At 36.7% G+C, this 22,833-nt stretch overlaps 1 protein-coding gene across 5 annotated transcripts in view; it reads left to right on the top strand.

Annotated features, from left to right (window-relative positions):
• Positions 1–22,833, top strand: part of fndc3ba (fibronectin type III domain containing 3Ba) — a 160,609-nt gene that overhangs the window by 47,869 nt on the left and 89,907 nt on the right. The window lies entirely within an intron of this gene.

Below are 22,833 nucleotides of genomic sequence, written 5' to 3'. Positions count from 1 at the left end.
CCTGTGGGTTCCTGCTTAGCATAAATATTTAGGGCCAGGACAGACTGGAGAGCAAGGAGACAAAAGCTCTTGCCCACAGTCACAAATCGCATGTCTGGTCCTGTCTTGAGCACTGAAATACTAAGAGAAACCACTTCCCTACCTTCCTCTCATACAGACATGCAGCCTGTCTGGAACTATTCATTACTGTTCCCTTTTTTGAATGACTCGGCTTTTGGGCATGTGACCTGTCACTTCAAAAGGTGTTTCAACTCTTCAGTTTTGTTTTTGCTGGTTTTATAAAGAGGGTAGGGGAGTGGAGATCAGGGATAGTGATTTGTATTTTGTGCTTGTCAGACGTGCCTCATTTCTATCCTTTGATCTTTTTCCTGCTCTTTTCTTTTTTTTCCCCTTCTTCTTCCTCCCACAAAGCTTTTAAGTTACCATTCTACTAGTGAAATGCTGGAATAATATTTCAGATGTCGGCTGGTTGCAGGAGTCCTTTTTGCTGCCAGTTCTGGTTTGGGTCTCACTGTATACTGTGAGTGAAGCAACCTATTTGTCTCTATACATTAGAGCTCTGGGTTTCTCTCTGCGTGCTAGCTGCTCCAGACAGTCAGTATGTGACCTGGCAGCCAAATCTGTTTCCTGCTGACGTGGCTGTTCTATATCAGCTGCTATAAACTGTATGGGATTTGCCCGCTCCTCCTGTCCCTCCCTCCCTCTCTCTCCTCCTTTGGCAAGCTTAGGGTCTATTACACAATGAATCATTATTTAATTATTCATCAGCTGTTAAATATTTACTCAACTGGTATTTTTATTTTTAGGATCAAGCTTTTTTTCTTGATTTCCACCCCCCACTTAATATCTTACAAACTGCAGCTGGTTCATCCATTGTCATTAAATCTATACCTGTTTTCTTATCTGTTGTATGTTGTAACTATTATGTCTCATTACTCCAATGTTTCTATTGTGACTGAATCTGCACATGAATGCTTAATGTAGCTTTCATAGCTTTCTTCTCCTGTAATGCATTATCACATGAGCCCAACGTTCAGGCTCTGACAGTGACTGTCAAGGAGCCTAAAGGTTTTAATTTTTGTATCGTGTTGGAGGGTGTTTCCTGCTGCTTCGTGGCTTTCTGACAACTTGCACTCCTACGCGGTGACTTCCACAGGATTAACAGAGTCCCTTGTGCCTTTCCCTCTAAATCATCCACTGTTTAGCTTTTTCATAGCATGTGTTCATGTATGTGTGTGAAGTGTGTGTATCTGTGTGCATGTTTCTCTGTGTGCTTGTGCATGTGCATATGAATCTCCAGACTAGAAGCTCCAAATTGTACTCCAAGCAGCCATTTAAAGTTTTTACTTTGAATGTGTCCACAACATTGTTATGTCCAGAATATGAAGTTAAAGTTGTTAATCATAACTTGAATTATGTTTAAATTGAAAGCATTGGTATTTTAATTGGCATTTTACTACTGGTGGATTAATTAGGGTATCTTGGCCTAGTAGATGCAATGCACACAATGCACTTGGAGGAGCAGGTGTGGGCAACTACTTGAAAGCACTATATAGTATAGTGATCTTTAGTGTTTGTAAAGTCACATTCTGAGCCCGACAAATGTATCTTTCTTTGCTGTTAATCTTTCTGTTTTTATATTTCAGCAAGGGTTTAAGTTAATATCCTTTGATGCTCACAGTTATCTTTCAGTCTATGTAAAGAGCAGGTCAATACATTTGTGTGTGTGTGAATATTGGGATATTGTACTTTTCAGTAAAGTGTATGTCTTGTTTGAACTTTTATTTTATTCTCAACATGGAAATCTTACATTCTTATTTAATTCATAACTTTTCGTTTAGAATAAAAGTGTGATACATCAGGGATAAGGAGTAACTGCTTAATATCTTCAGGACAGGCATATACATTAGCTGTAAATTAACGGCCATAACAAAATGGGGTGCAACAGGAGTGCAGCTGACTTTCATACCGCAAATAGCATTAATACAAAGCAGATAAAACAGGATCGCAATGTCAGACGAATCAAACAAAACTATGATTTGTGACTCAAAGGAATGATGTATAGACTTTGTGAGAGGCTGTATGAACAAACCTGGATCTTAGACCACTAATATTTTCCATATGATAGACTGCAGAATTCCACATCTCAGGCAAGATGCTGTACACGGCATAGAATTTGCCTCATAGGTCAAAATGCATTTGGTTAAAGGGTATCGGGAATATTCCAGTTCACGTCAAGGTGGTTAAATGAAAAGTTAGAGGATGGAAACCTGTTCAGGCTGGTCTTTGATCACCTAACAGCAGTTATGTTTAGAGAGTTCAAAGCACTGCACAGACAAGATGCCAGAGGTTTATAGCAGGTTAGTTGAAAACAGCCACAACCTGTCCTGAAGTGTTCATTCTTAAGTGCTTTAATAACACGTCTAGGATTTTAACCCTTTCCCAACTGAGAGCAAACTGCCCCGCAAACTCCTGTAACTCCCTATGTTGGGTCGACAAAACCAAAACAAAACAAAAACCATAAAAATAGATGGTTTCTTCACAGAATTGAGTTATGCGTAATTAGGATCAGCTGGTCATTGGTCATAAAACACAATGCATGTCTCTCTTTCCACCCTGCTTTTGTAGAATGCTGTGGATCTAAGGGATAGTGGGCAGTCGCACATAATCGGTGTATTAATAATCAATGCAACCATTAAGGCAAGGTGACATACGTCCGTGAAGTTGGCACCCCATGTGTTCAGAATATGAAAACAAATATTTCCATTTCTATGTGCTGCAAAAATCATAGTTTGTGCCGGCATGGTTCATGAGATATTAAACATATTTTATGAGCTGTGATGTCACTCAGCACCCCATCAATGTCCAAATCACGCCACCATAGTCTTTAGTTTGAGCTATGTGCTGGTTTGTGCTATTTCATTTCTCAAGTTATTAAGTGATACATTTTCATGAGTGACATCACTCAGCACCCCATCACCATTCAAATTGCACCAGAATAATCTCTTTCATTTGTGCTGTTTGTTGAACATCTCTCTTGAACATCTCAGTTCAGAAATGCCCAAAACAAAGTTAGTTTGAAAGCTTTGAGCTATACATAAGATACAGTATTTGAAATTATATATTAATGCTTTTGCAATTAGTATTGTTCATTGTGATGTATAAATCAAGTCCAGCATATGACATTTTGAAATGAGTGTAATTTGATGGAATTGAATTCTACTTCCTTTCATTAAAATTCTGGAATTGGATTGGAATTTACCAACAAATTCCAATTCCATTTGGAACTGACCCCAACCCTGACTGTGAAAGCTCTTATTGCTGCTTATGAGTTTTTATGTTGAGGTCTGTGCTTCCCAACCACAGAAATGCAAGCATACAACTCGTTACAATTAGTTTTTTTTTTTTTTTCCCCCATCCTCCTTTCGCCTTCTCCATGATGTCCATTGCATCAGCTGTGAAGGACCACGAGAAAAGTGTTTTCAAATAAATACATAGCAGCTTATACTGAAGAGTATTTTAAAATAAGCTAAATTGTCCCACTCGCACATAACCAGCATGAATCGACTGAAGAGACATGTTAATGTCATCCACACTGACGTTTATTATCTTGAGAGCAAACTGATTTGAGAGTAAATGCTGGAGCCACTTTGCTGTAACGGCTTCACAACACAGTGACGAATTTGGCTCTTGTTTGCTTTTGTGTTTTTCATAGTCTCCCAAGCTTATCGGTAGCTTACTGGCATTCTTTACAAATACAGTCGTGTGAGTGTGAAATCTTTGCGGTTGTGGTGAACAATGAGCAGCACCTCGTCTTTAACTTTAACTTAGCTGAATGTGACTTGTTTGACAAAGTAACACTTTTTGACCAAGAGGTGAGATTGCGGTCTAGTTTTGCATTCCTCTTGATCTCTCTTCTCTTCATCTGCCCCTCTCCCTTTCTGTGGGCACATTCAGTGATGTTGGATCCTAGTGAAACCTGCAGTGTTATAAATTGTTTCACCTCCATCCTTTTTTATTTTATTATTTGACATGTTCATTGTTTTTACTCTGTACTGCAATATTTTCACTTTCTTCCGTGCGGCTCATTTTATATTTAAAAATAACTTGAGTGCTATCAAGAAAATGTATAATATTGTTGTTTTGAAAGGGATTGAGAGTGGTGTCCAAACAATTTCAGAAGTGAAAGAGGAAAAGAAAATTACAATTGGGGAAACAAAAATAGATATAACAAACAGGGTTGTTTTTGCAATGTATTTATTTGACCTTGGTTGACATGTGAAATCAAAATGCCTGCCTTCACCCATTTGCTTTTATTAAGTGCTAAATAGGAACTGCCTGTTATCTAAAGACCTCTTGTGCCCAGTATCTGTAGGGTTCTCATCTGCCGGTGTTCTAATAATTATTCTTTGTATTATGAGAGCTTTTTCCTCTCTAATGTCTTAATGCTTTAGGTTTTGAATAGTTGCACACACATGAAAATGGTAATCCTAGTCTTACTGTTAAACAGTTTTCAAACAAGGAGAGACGCATGTCTACACAGAGTTATGTTTCAGGACAGCATTGTCAATTTAGCCTATAACTTGCAACAGAATTGAGCATGTAGTCTCTTTACTCTGCCAGTAGTTCCATTTGTTTCTATAAAATACATTATTTCTGTATTATGATTTATGAAATGTGCATATTTTATGACAACTATAAGTTGCCCTTGGTAAGGGTGGCTGCTAAAAAAACTAAATAAAAAAATTAATACATTCATACATACATACATAAAAACATAGTTCACTTCACAACAGTTTACAGTATGCTTCATAAGTCCACCTTTCTACCTAATGTATCAGTTTCTTTTTGGGGGGCATGGCTTCTTATTTAGCTGTGTGATTGAGACACTGTCCTTACATGTCACCTTTCACTCCCAGCCCTGCTCTTAAAGCCTGCACCCAAATCCCCTTTTGAATTCATAAGAATGAATGGGACAAAATGTATTTAGTGTCTTGTAATGCCACTCTATTTAGTGGGAGGAGGAAATCAAAAACCTGAAAACCTTGTTTTGTGTAAAACAACAGGGAACGCTGCAGGTACTTCCAGGGTTAAACACTCTTGGTCAGATACAGTAACAATTGAGAGGGCCTAGGGGTGCTGAAGTCCCTCAAAGACCTTCTGCTTAAAATAACTTGCACATGGCTAAAGAAGTGCTGTGAGGCATTTCGGCACATGGCATTCATTTTCATCATAGACTTTACTGTGTATTTTCATAATTAGCTTCCATTTTTACCTTCCTCATGGGAAAACATTACAATTATTTCACGAGAAAATCAATCATTCTTAAATAACAAGCAAACAAAGGAAGAGTTGGACTTAAGGAGGATGATAATTATTAATATGATTGTATTTTCCAATACACTTTAAATGCATTCCTTAACATAGTGGTGTACAGTTACACTATAATACTGTCCAGTGGGGTTGCATGGGGCTGGATCATTATACAAAGAACTAAAAGGGCCATTTTCCCAGAATATCCGTAATGCTTTTGTTACGAAAAGCTCTCTTTGTATTTTGTTTTAATAATGACAAAGCAACTGGATAGTTTCTTCACATGGACACATGGAAACTGAAACGTTTTCTAATAATGATATTGCATCACCTCAAAGATCAACGTATGCAGTGCACTGTTGAAACAATTACAATTTCCATTTAATCCAGTTATTAGTGTGTGACGTCCTCATGTAATTTTACTGTATACTTGCATTCCTTGCATTTTATCTTCTGCTTTATGGACTTAAATTACTCTCCTTTACTGACACGTTTTCTAGCTTATATTCCTCTGTGCTCTCTGACCCCATGCTGGTTCTCGAGCTTCAGCTGTGAATTCTATGAGTAGGTAAACTTTTTTTGGGGAGGTTTTTGCTCTTTGTGTAACATGATCATCAAAGATGGTAGGTAAACTGCTATGTGACTTTAAACCATCACAGTTTGGCTTCTGTCTCATCCTTAAGAGCTTCTATTATGTAGATCACTCCAAGCTGACACTTCAACACAGTGTTACCTTGGAGCTTGTCAGTGCCAGTTAAAAATCGTAAAATGTTCACCCATCGTGAAAAGCATTTAATGTGAAATTACTCTATTTTAAAATCTAAGTATAGAGAAACCTTGTGTTCCTTAAATAATGTGTAATACAATTCGTTTTTTGTTTAAAAAAAATGCTTTCCTTTAAAAAGGGTCATTTTAACTAATGTGTATTCCTGATCATGGAAGCCATTATTTTCTAAATGTAATTTCTGCATATGAAAACAGTTCTGCAAATTGTTCCACTCCCCAGCCAAAATGCCTCCCCGGTCACTCCACCTCCCAGATTCTCCTCTACTGGGAAAAGATTTTCTATTATTGTGCTGGACAAGGCTTCCTCCTTTGTTCGTTTTGTACCGTTCTGGTTTGCTCTATAATCTAAGAGCTGGGGGCCTGTCTGCAGATGGGTTTGAGTTTTCTGAAGTGAGGTTTTGTACTCTTCACTTTCAAAGGAGAAGGTGTGAAATTGCTGCCTTGTGTTTGGTAACACTCAGCCCCTGCGGAAGTTGACTCCAAAAACAAATAGTTTTAATCCTCCGTGTGACAGATTAGTTGACTAAGTCAGAGCTGTTAATGGTGTTGCAGCTCAGTGAAAAGTAACAAGGTCATGCTGCATTATGGACAATGCATTTGTAAATGTAATGTAAAGGTATTGACACTGGCTAATATGTTGGCCTGCAACAGTGATTCAAGTTTTATTTTTCACTTATATATGCATTTATTTTCACAGTTGACTGACTATGTTTTGGGAGAGAACCATACTCCCGATGATTTGGTTGTGCGATTTGCATCACAGCATGACATATGTATTTCTACTAATGTGTCAGTGTGGGGGAGGGTATGTAATGGAACTTTTTTCCTTGTATATTTGAAGATGAAATAAACAGTAGTTTTTTCAAACTGTTCATTAAGATGAATGATCAGAAACCTTTTCCTTACATTTGAATGAATACATCAAATACTTTTCGTATTCCTGTAAGCCCTGTACTGCATTAAATGACACAGCCCAATTCAAACTTTAAATTAAATGAAAATATAAATCAAATTTGAGGTTGTATATTTGTAGTGAAGGTAGTAATAGTAAGAGTGCGTGCAGATTAAACCTGAATTGAATCTTGTATTAGGTGCGTCATTAGAAAAATAAATGTCAAGGACAGAGGTTTGTACTAGAATGCAGCTGTAGAAACTGTCATTAGATTATAGGATTTGATTCAGTTGCAGCACAGTCTTTACTTTTTCCCACAGTGAGAAATCAGAGCCTTAAAACTTCATTTATAAGCACAGACGTTGTTTGACTAAAATATTTGAGGACTCCACTAGGATTGGCTAGGATTACAGTTATATACACACACCAAAAAAATTACTGAAATCTAAATTTTGTATGTGTGTTTGTGAGTGGGGCGTGTTTTAACATTGTATGAGAGAGAGAGAGAGATTATATAAAAAAAAACTCCTTTGTTGTCCCTTTTGAATGTTAAACAAGACAAGGCTAGCTCCCTCATCTGTGTCCTGTGTGAACCACACAAGTTGAACGGTAAGTCGACTGAAATCCCATCCTATTGTAACCTGCTGGTGACATCATAAGCCAGTGCAGCTCTTAATACATACAGCTGGCCAGCTGTGGGTAGCTGTATATTTTGTTTCTTTCAATTAATGATATCCCTGACCTTTTACAATATCGTTTCCTCTTTTGTCTTTCTTTTTTGTTAGTCTAAGTCGATCGGAACAAATGATAAATGAGTATTGTATCAAATTACCATTTTGAGAAGTTGCATTTTATAATAATTTTGTACCTGTTACAGCAAGGAACAAGAAGGGTTTTTTCACTATCCTCAAATTTTTTTTTAAGAGAAGCATTTCATATACAAAAACAATTCCCATGGGAATATTTAATATATATCCATACGTCTATGTATATACAGCTCTGGAAAAAATTTAGACACTTAACATTGATTTCTGAACTTGGAGTTGTCTCTTAATTTCAAAAATAAAACCGCAAGAACCATGATTCTTTGTATGTGTATATGCTTTCAGAAACATAGCAAGTGATTAAGTCCACCAGAATCTTAAATTGAGTAAAAGGCCTCTTGTGTATGATGCTTCGTTGCATTAGAAAAACAATTTAAAGAAAGTGTAGATAGTGCAAAGAGGTTCTTTTTTTTTTTTTTTGTTTTTTTGTTCCTGTAATACCTGATCTTCAAAAATCAAAGCACAGGAAGGTGAGCCAGCAGCTGATAAACTTATGAAGCTGGTCCCTGTTGCTCTGCTCATCAAAGGCAATGGACTTTGGCACAGTTTTCCTTTTTCTTTTTCTTTTTTTGCCCCCTGAATCTTTCACTTTGGATACAGCAAGGGAGGTCTGTTCCTACTGTGACAGAAAGCATGTTTTTCTCAAAGTTTGTTCCATGCAAGGAATCTTGGCCTAGATTGAATTGTATTAGAGTGTGGGTGCGGTCACCACCACCCCCACATCCCCCCCTCCCGTCCTTGCTCTGATTCCAAATGGAAAGCATTCACTGACATCACTCTCACTTTGTCTGCTCTCCTTAAAGGTTCTTTTTTGGGGAAGGCTGCAAAAATGCAAGAGAAACCCCCCGTGCGTCCTAGCTGCATTATCTGACATAGTGTCACTTTGTGTTGATTTCTTGTCACTGTGTTTCCCACCAATGTACTGAATTCAAAGGTGTAAAAATGCTCTCTTTTTACTTCTTCTTCCTGTCTCATTCCCTTTGAATACAAATGCAAGATTTTGCAAAGTGGGCAAGTTCTGGCAAACCTGAGTTTAAAGTTATAGACTGTCGGAATGAAGGGAGTGGCTTCAGGCTGCAGATTCTTGCTTTATGTTGACCTAGATTGGAATTGATACGTTTCCTTCTTCCCTGTCTGTTATGTAGGGGTTCCGGGAATATTTTGCACAACCAGCCACAGTATATTAGGCTAGCTTTAATGTGCACTTGAAAGGACTAGGAATACCACTCTAGTTTATTGAAAGGTCACCAAACAATTTTTTATTTTTGTTTTTAATGGGTGCATATAAGGTAATGAAGGGATTTGTATTGAATTGTTTTATGTTTGTGAGTGAGTAAAAAGTGACTGCACCCATTTTTCCTCATCAAATTAAGTGTTAAGTAGTTACGGTCTGTGTGACATTTTGTATGAAAGCTGTTTCCAAAAGATTGGGCAGCTGTTATTTATGTATTTATTTATTTTCCCCACTGTGAAGTACTCAAAGGTGACTCATAACCCCAAAAGGCTCAAAAGTGATTTCTTACCTGCTCTAGTGTGCTGCTCTAAAGCTGTGTAACCTTGACAACCTAAAATGTATAGGTTCTCATTTCTCCTGCCTTAACATGTGCGTCTCCCAACTCTCAATCGCTCCATGAATCTTCATGTCTAGGGGATTCCTTCGTTATGAGTCATGCTCTGGAACAGCCTTTTTTTTTCCAAAAAAAAAAGGCATAACAAAGAGGAAGGAAAAGGTGTTAAACAACTGAATATTTTTAAATATATTTTCTGAACAGAAGCGTGAAAGTTTGGGAAGGCAGTCACTCAATCATTTCACCAAAACCTTCAATCCTTTTCTTCCCTTCCTTTCCTTCCTTGTTAGTCATGGACAAGTCTCCTAAATCTCCAGTTCTTTTTCCTCTGTAGATGAAAACTTGCTTGGGCAAAGGGAATTTCAAAAACAACAACTGTAAATCCCAGCGAAGGGGGAAGAATAAACAGATAAGGAAAATCCTTTAGCTTTGCCCCCCATATAGAATGTCAAGTGTGTGCTGTAAACACAAGCCCGAAGAATGATGGGCAGGAAGTGTGCGGTGCAGAAACGATTATTAATGAATCAAATTTGTTTACAGTCCAGCAGATGGGACATTTATTAAAGTCTGTGTTAATGTCAAGGAGTGGGAAGGATTAGTCATGACTATCTAGGTTATTTAGCTGAGACTAAATAATTCTCAATAATTAAAAACAATCTTGTGGAAAAGCGCCAGTTCAACAGGAGCTCTGGGGAGTTGGAGAGATGTCTGTGTTTTTCATTAAGTGGGTGGTATCACTCCATTTCCCATCTTCTATTTATGCTACAGTGCAGGTATGCGTTTTGAGTTTTTTATACTTTTAAAGGATAAGTATCAGTGGCTGAAAAACACTAGCATTATAAAACAGTACCTGTTGCTACAACTGTTTACTTCATGTAAGTCTCAGTGAGCTTTTAAACAGTTGTTGGACAAATGCCATTTAAAGGCACTCACATTGCAAAAGGGTTTTTCTGTAGCAGCTGTGAGTGACGTCAGACAGCAGCAGAGCAACAATGGAACCAGCATATTATTTCAACAGTTGAAATTGGTGGCTTTACACGAGCATGGGAATTGAGAACAATTAGTTCCGGTTTCAAATGTCACGTTCACACGTTTTTCAGAAAATGTATCCAAATATTGCCAGTGCCAGAACAAAAGAAAAGTATACATTTTAGAAAGTATACTTTCTCAAATTTACAATTATTTTCTCATTCAAAAACTTACCATATGAAAGGACCAACTGAATAACTCTGAAACACCTGTTCCCTAGCCGTTTAGTTTCCTGATTTCTTCTGTCCTGCTATGAGACTCTCTTTAGGAATCCTAAGACATTCAAAGAAATATTGCTGCTTCAATCATACTGCTTGTCTTAAGTTTTCCTCAAAGATTATGATAAAAATAAGTGATGTGTATATCTGTACTAATTATTCATTACTTTATTCACCCAGATCTGAGATAATGATCTTTAATTTGTATCATTGTAGGAATTAATTGAGGGATCAAATATTTGCTCATTTCAAGCACAGAAGGGTTAAATGGGCAGGCTTTGGGGGATTTTGTTTTTGCAGAGAAGCATACAGTTTTTGTGTTTGGAAGGAAAACTGTAGGATTTGTCCTGTTGTTTCTTTGCAGGGGGGTTGTGTATGACTTCTTGTTAAAGCATTTGGTCCTTTTCCAACTACCACTGGCAGGGTTATTACAACCACGCAAATTAATTGTTCCCTTTTTCTAACTCAAAGTAATTTGATGAGACCTTGAGGTTTGCTTTAACTTTCTAAAGAAGGCATTTTTTAATCTTGGCCGCGCTTACATTGCAAGTTTTTATTTTTTTATTTTGTCTTTGCTTTTAGGACATGAATTGTTAACATGAAGAGACAAGTATATACATATATGTAGATTTGTGTGCAGGTTAACCTTGTATTACCTGCTGCTTAGAACCACTGCTTTTTTAAACTATTATTAAAACAAAGCTTAAGGAGTGCTCTGCTCTGTCCACTGTTAAAAACAAAGAATTAACTCACCACTTACCTAGACATTATGTTAACACTGTATTTCTGGAAATTGTCCAGGATGTAAATAGGTCAGCCTAGTAAAAATAGACTTGTGGAACAGAGGGTCTGGATGTCAGGTTAGCGCTAATGTTCTCATATGCAATTTCTTCCCCATCCAGTGACAGTGTTATTGTATGGAAATTTAATAACATTAAAGTGTAAAGGTGAATTATATATGTCTGTGTATCACCGTCCCCATCAGCCCAAATCCAGTACAGGCCTCCTCAAGATGTTTCCACTTGCTTCTATCTACAGCTTAATTTTTCCATGTCATGCCTGCAAAGATAAGCATCTGCTTCTCTTTAACCTCGGATGCCAGATTAACAGCCACTATTTATTTAACCTCTACGAATCAAACTTTGTGTATGATACCTGTAGCATATATTATTATTATTACTATTATTACTATTATTACTATTATTATCTACCTATATGCATGTGTAATATATATGCTACAGGTATAATACGCAGAACGCTGGATGTGAAGAGGTTAAATAAATAGTAGTTGTTCAGCTAGCTTCCTCTTATCTTATGAGTTAAAGAGAAGCAGATGCTGCTATCTTGCTCTGTCAGAAAGAGAGCCCTATTTCCACCAAAGACGGTAATACAGTGGCAGGGGAGACGGTCTGCAAGGAGCAGGAGCACTTAGTGGTCGCTAAGCAACAAAAACAACAACATGCCAAAGAGGCCATCACTTTCCTGAAAGGTCGTCCAGCCAACTATCATGAGACGTTGTTTTCTCTTTTCTTTTTCTTTTTTCTTCTTAGAAATCATATCAGCTAATGAAACTGTTTGCACGTCCTGCTAAGACTTTGTTTGTAATTGATGGCAATATGACAATAAGGAGAGCCTGGAAATGTGCTCTAAATTATGATCTGTGAGATGCTGAATTGTTGGTAGATTGTGTTGTTTCCTGCTGTCATTTAATCACCACCACTGCAAACTGAATGAGTGCTATGTGCATGGGAAGAAATCGATATCTTAGATCTTTAGATGGCGGTGAATTTGATTAACCACAGATATAATACTGTCACGGGCAGCTTTGATTTTAAGACCCACATGCTTAACCAATATCTGTTTTTTGTTGTCACTTTGAAACACCACGCCCAACAAGGACAAGATTGTTCCTTCAGTCGACGGTTGTCCTCCTCTCACCACACACTCACACACTATCATATTGGAAGACATTGTTTTAGTATCGGACTGCTGCTCATAGAAAGAAGAGAAGGAAAGGGGGAGGAAATGGTTAATTTGAATGCCAAGACAGGAAGACTGGAAGGTGTATCAGGGAATGTAGGAAAATATTTCTGCAGAATGTTCTTGGTACCAGTTGGAAATAGCTAGCTTTCAGAGCATGTGGTCCCTTGACAACTGGCCAAAGCATTATGTGTAGAGCCCCTTTTCACTGTTGGAAAACTGTGTAGGACTAACCTCTTCCATTGTATGGGAAAGAAAAACTCTTTGGTCGGTTGAAAGCTCATTCATTTGTCTGGCTGTGTTCTGCCTTTGACCCTCAAACCCCTTAAAATCCAGCATCCTGAACACTGTTCTCCAGCTCCTCAGCGGGAACGTCCAAGAGCAAGTGATTGCTGAAACCACTTATGAATATAGACAGTTTATATGCTGTGCTTTTTCCCTGATGTATTTAATCTCAATCCTGTACTGTGGAAAGGTTTTTCTGAAGTACCTGAATCTTACTTGCAAAAGTGTTTGTCAGTCAATTTGGTAGTTCATTGGGAAATTCATTCGAAAATTCGTCAATTTGTCCATTCAGCCGGCAGTTTGGCCATAGTAGTAAATTCATCCAAGAGTCTGTCAAGTAATTTATTATTTGTCCAATTCGTGTGTCAATTAATCCTTAATTACATTGATCAACTATGTAATTAATGTGGCTATTCATTAATATAAACAGACAAACTTTCTAACAAACCGATGAACATCCAGACAACCAGACCAACTTCCCAACAAACTTAGACAAACCAACGAACTTCCAGACGAACAGACCAACTGTCAATCATGCACTGTGTGGAACCCCCTGTCTTCTCTGAATACATACATACATACATGCATACATGCATACATGCATGAATACAAACATACATAACTTTGTTTAAATGAGCTACAGATTATAAAAGTTGAATTCCGAGAGGATCGAGCAGTGATGGCTTGCAGGGGCTACAGCTACCCCCAAAATGTGTCTTAGCTTTCCCTGCGCAAAGGTCAAACTATACTTTATTATAGTATTATGGACAGTGCACAGTGTGGAGTTGACCCAAACATCTGTATATCTGAATGATAACCGCGAGTCTGCAACACTCACTGATGGCTTAATACGTACTGCTCGTAAAACAATTCGCGTAATCTATACGACGCATGCCAAGGTGGATTTTCTTGGTGTTTTTGTATTAATTGTTAATTTGTTTGGTAAAGAGACAATGCTTTTGGCATTTTAACGAACTGTCAGATTTGTATGTATTTTGATTAGGTTTAATTATATTTAAATGGGTACATGTTTAATTGGCTAGGGCAAGGTGTTTACTGTTAGTGTGTTGTTTATTTGGCTTGTATGTATTGTTTAGTTTATTTTCGTGTGCACATATTTAATAAAATATAGTACATTATCTGGCTTAAAGTAATTAGCTAATATTGTAATGATTTGCAATTGGTAAAATTTACAACCAAAATCTTTCTGTATGAACATACGTTTTACATTCTAAGAAGTAAAGGTTCTAATAAGAATCTTTTAGAAATACATATGTGTGCCAATAAGGTGTAAAGAGAAACCCCCCCCACCTCAAGCCCACCTCAGCCCTCTACTACTCTATTTTGAAATAAATATAATCCATTGATGCTTGTTCTTCTATCTCATGGAGTAGACTGCAAGTACGATTTTATAGCCTGATGGATTTCTGATGAGTGATTTGGATTCATAGCGGAGATTTTGAGGGGAAAAACACGGATCGAGGTGCAAGACAGAGAATCGCCCTTTCTAATAAAATAGGCGTGTCTGCTGCTATTGGCTATAAAGACTGAAGTGTGTTTGGCACAGTGCATGATTGACAGTTGGTCTGTTCATCTGGAAGTTTGTTGGTTTGTCTGTAAGTTTGTTGGGAAGTTGGTCTGGTTGTCTGGAAGTTCATCGGTTTGTTAGGAAGTTTGTCTGTTTATGTTAATGAATAGCCACATTAACTACATAGTTGATCAATGTAATTACGGATTAATGACACACGAATCGGACAAATTAATACATTACTTGACAGACTCCTGGATTAATTTACTACTCTATGGCCAAACTGCCAGCTGAATGGACAAATTGACAAATTGACGAATTTCCGAATGAATTTCCCAATGAACTACCAAATTGACAGACGAACACTTTTGGCACAAACAGCACTCAATGGAATGTGGCTAATGGTTGGTAAGAGGGAAGCTTTTGCAATAATACCTGAAGTCTTTGTATCTGTAATAAAACTCTGTACAGTGTGTTCCTATTGTGACTTACATTGTCACATTACCACATGATCTAAAATATAACCTGTTCTTGGTTAAATAAGGAAAGAATCTTTGTCCAGCATTCCAGGAAATGCATAAAGAAATGGGGGGGGGGGAGTACTGTCCAGCCTTTAGGACATTAATGAACCAGAGGAGACTGAGAAATCTCCTGGAGAGAGAGGTTCAGTAAAAAGCACTCCGTACAGTGACTCTTTGGCAGACAACTTTCATAGCTGTCTGCACTGTTGCTATTTCAGTTGTACTGTCTCACTGAGTTCCTGAGCAGGCGGTTTTCAGTTTGTTTGTAGATATGCACACATTTTCATATATTTTTTTTCTTTTTTTTTTTTTTTTTTTTTCTTGATGTTACTGTTGGAGACCAAAGCTGAAAGTGCAGAGGATGTATTGGCTACCAGCTTTGCCTTGGCTGGCAAGTGCCAAACGGCAAGGAATCCCATATGCTGATGCGTGGGTTTGGCTTGGAAATTTATTGAGCAATTTGCAGTGTATCCCTTCAAAAACATCCTTGGCAGACAGGAAAGCATTCAAGGCATTCAAGGCAACTTGAAATTACCCATATTAAAAGGACATCCTATATTTTAACATGTATAAATGTAGTTCTAATTGAAATAATGTCGAGATCAAACAAAACAAGTTTCTAACTGTTCAGTCACACAGGGTGCATTTCCTTAAAATCACGCCACCATATGTACACTATTATGAAATCATGTACTTAGAATGTGTTAACCCTATACATCATATATGAAAAATATATGCATTGCTTCATGGTTATTTAAACCAGGATTGGGCCCAATTAGAGACCGGAGATAAAATTGTTCTATGTCATCAAATATTTAGTTTAATTACTTATAATTAGTATGGCTACATCTTCTTTTGGGGTTTTGTTTTGAAGTCTGAACCTGTAATAAAATAAAAAATCCCCTTTTGTATTACATTGCTCTCTGTATTAAAATTAAAACACAACATTTTGACAATTTAGTATGAGAAACTGCAGAGAAACCAAGAACCTAGGTTTCACATACCCAAACTTCGTATGTGTCTTTCATAAGCTGTTGTGGTGATGTGAAGTCATCATTCTAACCAGACTTGTATGGTTCTCTTGAAGAAGGGTAGAAAAAAAGGCCGAATTGGCTGACTTCATAGGAAACATTGGGGACCAATTATAGAGCAATATAAAATGAAATTACTCAAAAGGATTGAGCTAAAGTCAGCATCAGCATATTACTCGGCGATTGTCGGGGCAAGACGCTTTATTATTGCGTCTTTGGAAATGCAGCTTACTGTGGTTGTTCTGTGTTTTCCAGGAAGATTCATGGATTTTTGCAAAGTTTTGGTTTCAACCAGTCAGTCGGTTTGATTTTCTATCAACTCTGGGCTTTATGGATCTCTGGGGGGCAGTACTGGCATTCATATCAATGGCTTTGTTTGCACCTGAGAATTGAGATAGTTCTGGTTACAGCCCAAAACTGGCTCTGATCTGACATGAGAGTATATTGCTGTGCACCCTTCCTGCTTTGAAATGTAGTCCACAGTACAAAGCACATTGATGAATTGAGAACCCAAACGCATACCTTTTGGGGGCTATTGTTGGCCATGCAATTACTTCGTACCATGCGTTCAACCTATCTGGGTGGTCCCTCTAGTACTGGGTACAGAGGCAAGAACAGGACATTGAGGAGAACACCAGATTGGCACGTACCCATGCTGTACATAATTATATGGTTCTATATTGACTAAGGGATATAGCTTCATCTGCTTTCTGATTTTAGTATATTTCAGACGCCCTCAAGTTACAAAGTGGTGAGAACTTAAACAAAATATATATAAAATATGAATTCTAATGAATTAATACACTGAACAAGAAGGACGATGTATCTGACTAATTGAGAAGTACACATTTCTAATTTGAAATCAATACAAGGAGCTGAACAACCAAAAGTCCAGATCATAATGTGATCACATAGGATATTTTAAATCCTGAGAATAGACACTTTTGGTGGAAAAAGATCCTGGACATTTTACCAATGGAAACCACTCCCTCAGACAGATTAGACTGAAGATTAATGTTCTCTTAAATTATTTTTATGGAGAACATTTCTGAAGTTGTTTTGAACTTCTAGAATCTGTTTCGCATTTAAAATCGGAATTTGTATCAGTGTTAACTTTATAGGCCAAGGGGTATGTTGTGTTCTATGCGGTTTCCATGTGAATCCTTGTGTTATAGATAAGATAAGTGGACAGACTATTTGCAAGAGTTTGAAAGAGAGAGAAAGAGTACATTTTCTGATCCAGGTTCATAGGATTTTCATTGGTTCTGTGCGAATCAGGATTATTGTTTGCCACAATAAATCTTTTGTGGTTAACAAGCAAGTGGTTATGTTTGAAAGGCAATGTATAAGACACAATCTGTGATTCAAACTTACTGGAAAAAAATCTGAATATTCCATATGAAAACCAGTAGGTGACATTTAATGGACAATAAAGCCAACTATATTTCTAATTCAGATTTAAGATATTGCATTAAAATCACTTATTTATTTTTGGGAAAATGCATATTGTATTATACTAGCTAGCTACTATATTTATCTGGATGATTTCATGTACTGCTTTATAAAAGCCTGTGAATTAATGGTGACATTATTCTTAGATAGACATTGTATTGTAATTCTATATATTAGATGTATTGCTAATATAATCACAAATCACACAATGGATAAATACCCTCCCATCTTAATCTCTTGTATTACAGTACATGGCATTATTTAGGTTAATAAAAGGATTATGTACCCCATTGGTATAAAAAACAACACAAGTCTATAGTTAAAACCAAGTTGGTAAAAAAACAATTGAATAATTAATATTCATCCATATTCTAATGTTCGAACCAGTTGAAGGTTATTCCATCTGTGGTACTAGTCTGCTGATTTGATTAGTCTGTCTCAGTTTCAATTTACCTAGAAGAACTTGTTTCAATCGGTTTTTAATCAGTGTAAATCTATAGAAAAAAAGGATATAAGTAGCCACAGCCTATATCTTGAGGGATTTTTCACTCCTTACAATTATAAGTTGAAAGTAAAATCTGATTAGATGTATGTATTTTACAACAGTACCAAAAAGTGAATGAGGGTTTTATCTTTTGTACGCCTTGGGGAGAAATAACAGCTGTTACTGAGACTGCATGATTTTTTATTTTGTTTTTAACCTTCTGATGTAATATTGCCTCATTTCCTATTTGGAACTGTAGCAAAATAAATGTGTTTTTTGCTTTTTCATAAAATCATTCATGCTTCTAAGGCCTGTCTGTCTAAAAACATACCAGTGCTGTTTGAGCGGGTTGAAATTGTCACAGATGTCACCATTTTTCTTTATAATTATTTTGCCAGTGTTGCAAGACTTTCTAACTTGAAAATAAAGGGCTCTTGCACCTGAGTTTGCTTAGATGTAGGTCTTTTTAAACAGTTCATTATTCCACCAGATTATTTCACTGTTTTACTAGTGTATTCTGTCAAATCTGACTATAGAGCAATCTATACATTTATGTCTGTGCTTTCTCCACTATGAAAGCCACTTTGCCAATCTGCTACCTTTCCTTTAAGAATGTAGCTAAATTGTAGACATCAAGTATGCAACACATCAACTCAAAGATACATGATAGTGTAGGACTAACTAACTAAATATAACTAATTATAACTAGATATAAAGCTGATGATTCCACAACATTCAAATCGAAAGGGGTTAAAAGAAATGGAAATAATGTTAAAAGCACCTGCAGTGTAATGGCTCGATAGTAGATTTGCAAGGTCATAGTCAGCTCAGGACATTGATATAGAACAGATCCTTCTTTTCACAGATGTTTGGACATGATCTTTAGATACTTGCAGCAGTCTTGGTTATTCCATTATTAACATTAGCATTATGAACTAGGCTATTTGTGTAAGTTCAGTGCTTAATTAAGCATGACTCGGAGGCATTGATAAGCATGCCTGACAATTACTATATGCCGTAAGGTTCAATTATTATATATATGCTTCTTGTGGTATATGATTGGACCACACACACAAAATATATGTAATGTGTAGCTCTTTGAAAAGTGAGTGTTTTGAGTGGAATAATTCAGTGTTGGGGAGTCAAAGTTGAACAGCCTATAACTGGAGTGTGTCTGCCAGACACCTTCTGCAAACCGTGTTAAAGGAATGCAGGATTTAATCAAGGACTTGATTTAAACACTACAGACAGTGTGTGCTTTTAGAACAGTAGCCATATTATACAGTAAACTTTCTTTTGTTTTCGTAAATTATAACTGCATATGAATCAAAGTCGGAAGTTGTACACTGCAGTAAATGCTGCAAGATAACAAATATGTCTTTGGAATATTCTGTTCTGAGTCCTATAGCACTGGAAAAAACAAATAACTTGTATCTTTAAAAGTTGGTTTTACTGTCTGCCTGCTGTTTTATTGAAATATTCAAGTGCCTGTTGCCTTATTTTCCCTTTAAAGAAGCTGCAACACTGTGGAAAATTCACTTTATTTAATGCACCCCAACCCTTTAAATTAATGTAACTAATGATAGTATTTGATCAACATTAATAAGATTTACTTTGAATGTAATTGTAAATTACACTATTTACCAGAAGGACAGCAAATAAAGCTATATGACACATGCACTTATATTAAAAAGAATATTTGGTAGATAAATTAATATATACATTTTGTTTAGGTTTGTCCTCCATGAATTGTGTCTCTGTATTTTTCATTAAGTAATTTGTTCATGCCTTTAATTTTAAATTGATATTAATAATGCAGAGAAAAAAAGGCATGCAATATCACATTTAACATGAACATTTTCTGTTTATGCTTTTCACCCCCCTTGACACAGTGTTTACACACAACAGTTTGCACTTCCAGTTACAGTACAACACTCTGTTTCTGTTACAGGGTTTCCACTTAAAGCATGTTCCAAACAAGAGCTGACAAGTCTGTTCAGAATGTATAGCTTTAGGCCATGCAGAAATTGGGCCTAATGACTGAATAGAAAGACCTTAATACTAATTTTTTTTTTTTTTTTTTGTTTTTTACAATATGCTGTGCAGGTCTCGACTCATTTCACAGTAAATCCCAGTTTTACTTTACATTCATGCTATTATTTACATTTTGAAACACACAAGCTTTAAATATGTGACTGTTTTATAGAAGAATCTTGTTTTATATTTATTATAAGTATTCAATAACAATAGTAGAACACAGATTTACAACAAGTGAATTAATTAATATTATATATAAAATGGCACGGAATAAATATTAGGTGTATTATTTTTTTAACCATAAAGACACCATACCAGTAAATGAGCATTGCCGTTGGAATCTACATTCTGCATACAGAAATATAAGCCAATACAGTACACATGATTGACATTTGAACTTGTTATAACATCCCTGTCTGTCTGGGTGTAGGGTCTATCTCTTGTACTTTGTTATTATGCTATTACTGCACACTTGGTTCTTAGTGATATATCCTTGAAAAATAAAGTGCTAAGTGTTCACCTATTTAATTGAGTTGAAAGTTTCAGTATTCCATGTATTGTTTCAGTGATGCCACTGTCCCGGGTCAGTGGCTATGAATGGGAATAGACCGTATTGTTCAGTTTGTTTTGCACAGCCAACCACACAGACGGTCTGCTTTTTAAACTTCTAAATTCTGCTGCACATCTGGCATTCAAACCAGGGGAAATACTTTGTGCTATTTTAAGGCATATTAATTAATTATAAAAAGTACTTTATGCTTATACTAAGAGGTTGCCATTGCTTTGGGAAAACCTTTAATTTCCTGAGGCATTGTTATTAATCGGAAATGTTTATTTTGATTATGAAGCTTTGAAGAAAATCATTAGATGTCTTTAAAACCTCAGAAAACGAGAAAAAAATAATTTGATTAACTGAGAGGGTGCAGGGGTGGCTAATGTGTTCCCCATGCATTATGTTTCAGCAAATGTCATGATGTAAAATGTCACGGTCTTGTGCATTAAAAAGGGTTTATATTTAGCGTCACCCAAAATCACCTCATTGGAAGAAAGCTGGCTGCTCTTCAAACCAATATGAAAATGAGTCGTGTTTGGCAGCTACTCATCCAGGGTGTGTATTTCTTTTTAAGATTTATAAGAGTTCCCATCATATTATATTCCCCTAATAACCTTAAAGCACTGTGGCTTTTTAAAGTAATAACCAATATATATATATAATATACAGCTCTGGAAAAAATTGAGACCACTCCAAGTTCAGAAAACATAGTGAAAGTCCTGAATTAGTTAATCATGCAAATTAAATTATATAGTCACCCCTCTCTCATAGCTGCAAGATAATAAAAAGTTTTTATATATGTAATCTATTCTCCTGTGAAAATCTAGTGTCCAAGGCTATATGGCAGTTGTTTTGTTTTTTTGTGTGCCACAGACATCATTCCACCACCAACAGAAGACTAAATCAGAGAATACTATTATCCCATAAAAACAACGCCAATGTTGTTTAAGACAACGCTTTGTGTACTGTAAATTGTGTTTTGGAGGCTTGCAGTTTTGCGTAAACATCCGGTTGGAAATGATGGCCAAGCCACAGTTGCTGGACCAGAGATGCTCAAAAGTTGTTTGGGAACCAACCAAGATAGAAGACAATTTATCAAGCCCTGGTTTCATTGACCCCTATTGGAAGCGAGCCAGGACACTAGGATTTATTTTAAAAGAATGTCACTGGATCTTTCATGTCCAGAGAGCAGGCAAGATCCCAGTCTAATTTTTGTTCTGGCACTGTGCCCATTAACACCATGCTGGGACAGTCTCTGTATTGCACAAAAAAGACTGCAGATTTTTGATAATATTGCTTTTGAAAATGTAAAATGTTTATATTTTTCCCTCCATAGTGTCTTGCTATTTGTTAACAAGCACTGGAAATATATTTGAATGACATTCCATTGCAAAACACAAGCACTTTTTAGTTTTGTTTTCTGTCATACTCTTTCAGCTCCACAACCAGCCACCATTGAAACCTTGAAATAAATGTGCATGTGTGCATGCGTGTGCGTGCGTGTGCGTGCGCGTGCGTGCGTGTGTGTGTGTGTATATATATATATATATTCTTTGAAACAAAACTGTTTCGGTTTAGAGGTAAATTTATATGTTATTTGTTCTTTCTTTTTAAGTGTATTTCTTTGCCTCTGGAGCACCACAGTCTGAAAATAAATTGTTACTATTATTAAAGCTACACACAGGCTGACCTCTCTTTCACAGTCCCAGGTGGTACAGTAGGATGTAGTTTTAGGTCTGAAAACGGAGTAGATTTTTCAGAATCTCATTGGTTTGGTTTTTCATAATCAATTAATAATTAGGTGAGCAAATGACACAACTACCAGAGATGCAAACATATATACCTGTATGTATTTTTGGTACATAAAGTGTTGAAAGTAAATTACAATATATTTTTTTAATGATTCATATTTATAAATGAACAATGCCCTTTTTTTTAATCATGGCCTCAGTCGTCAGTGGATTTTATGTTCTGTGAAAGCCTATAGCCGCCTTTGAAAGCAATAGCTACTCAAGACAAAGAGGGTCTTGTTTTCACGGCCGGTCCCGTTGGGTCTTGGAGGCCCTAGTATGGGAACTCAGTGTCCACTTCTCCCTGCTGTGGAGTAAGAGGAATGCTGATGTTTGCCGAGCAGAGGACTGCTTAAACTGTCTAAACAGACGTCTGTTTGCCAACTGTGAACATATTACTGTCTCTGTAAGGTACTTGATGGAGTCCTGAATGGGGCCCCTTGTGTGGAGATATGGAGACTGAAAAGACAACATTTCTGAAGGCCTAGAACCCTGTGCGTAGTGCCCTCTTGAGTTTCCCTGTAATCGCTGCTGCTTCTTTA

The sequence above is a fragment of the Amia ocellicauda genome, chromosome 7 (genome assembly GCF_036373705.1).
Source record: "Amia ocellicauda isolate fAmiCal2 chromosome 7, fAmiCal2.hap1, whole genome shotgun sequence".
NCBI lineage: Eukaryota > Metazoa > Chordata > Actinopteri > Amiiformes > Amiidae > Amia > Amia ocellicauda.
The sequence above is the reverse complement of the archived record's forward strand: the minus strand, read 5'-3'. Positions and strand labels throughout refer to the sequence as shown.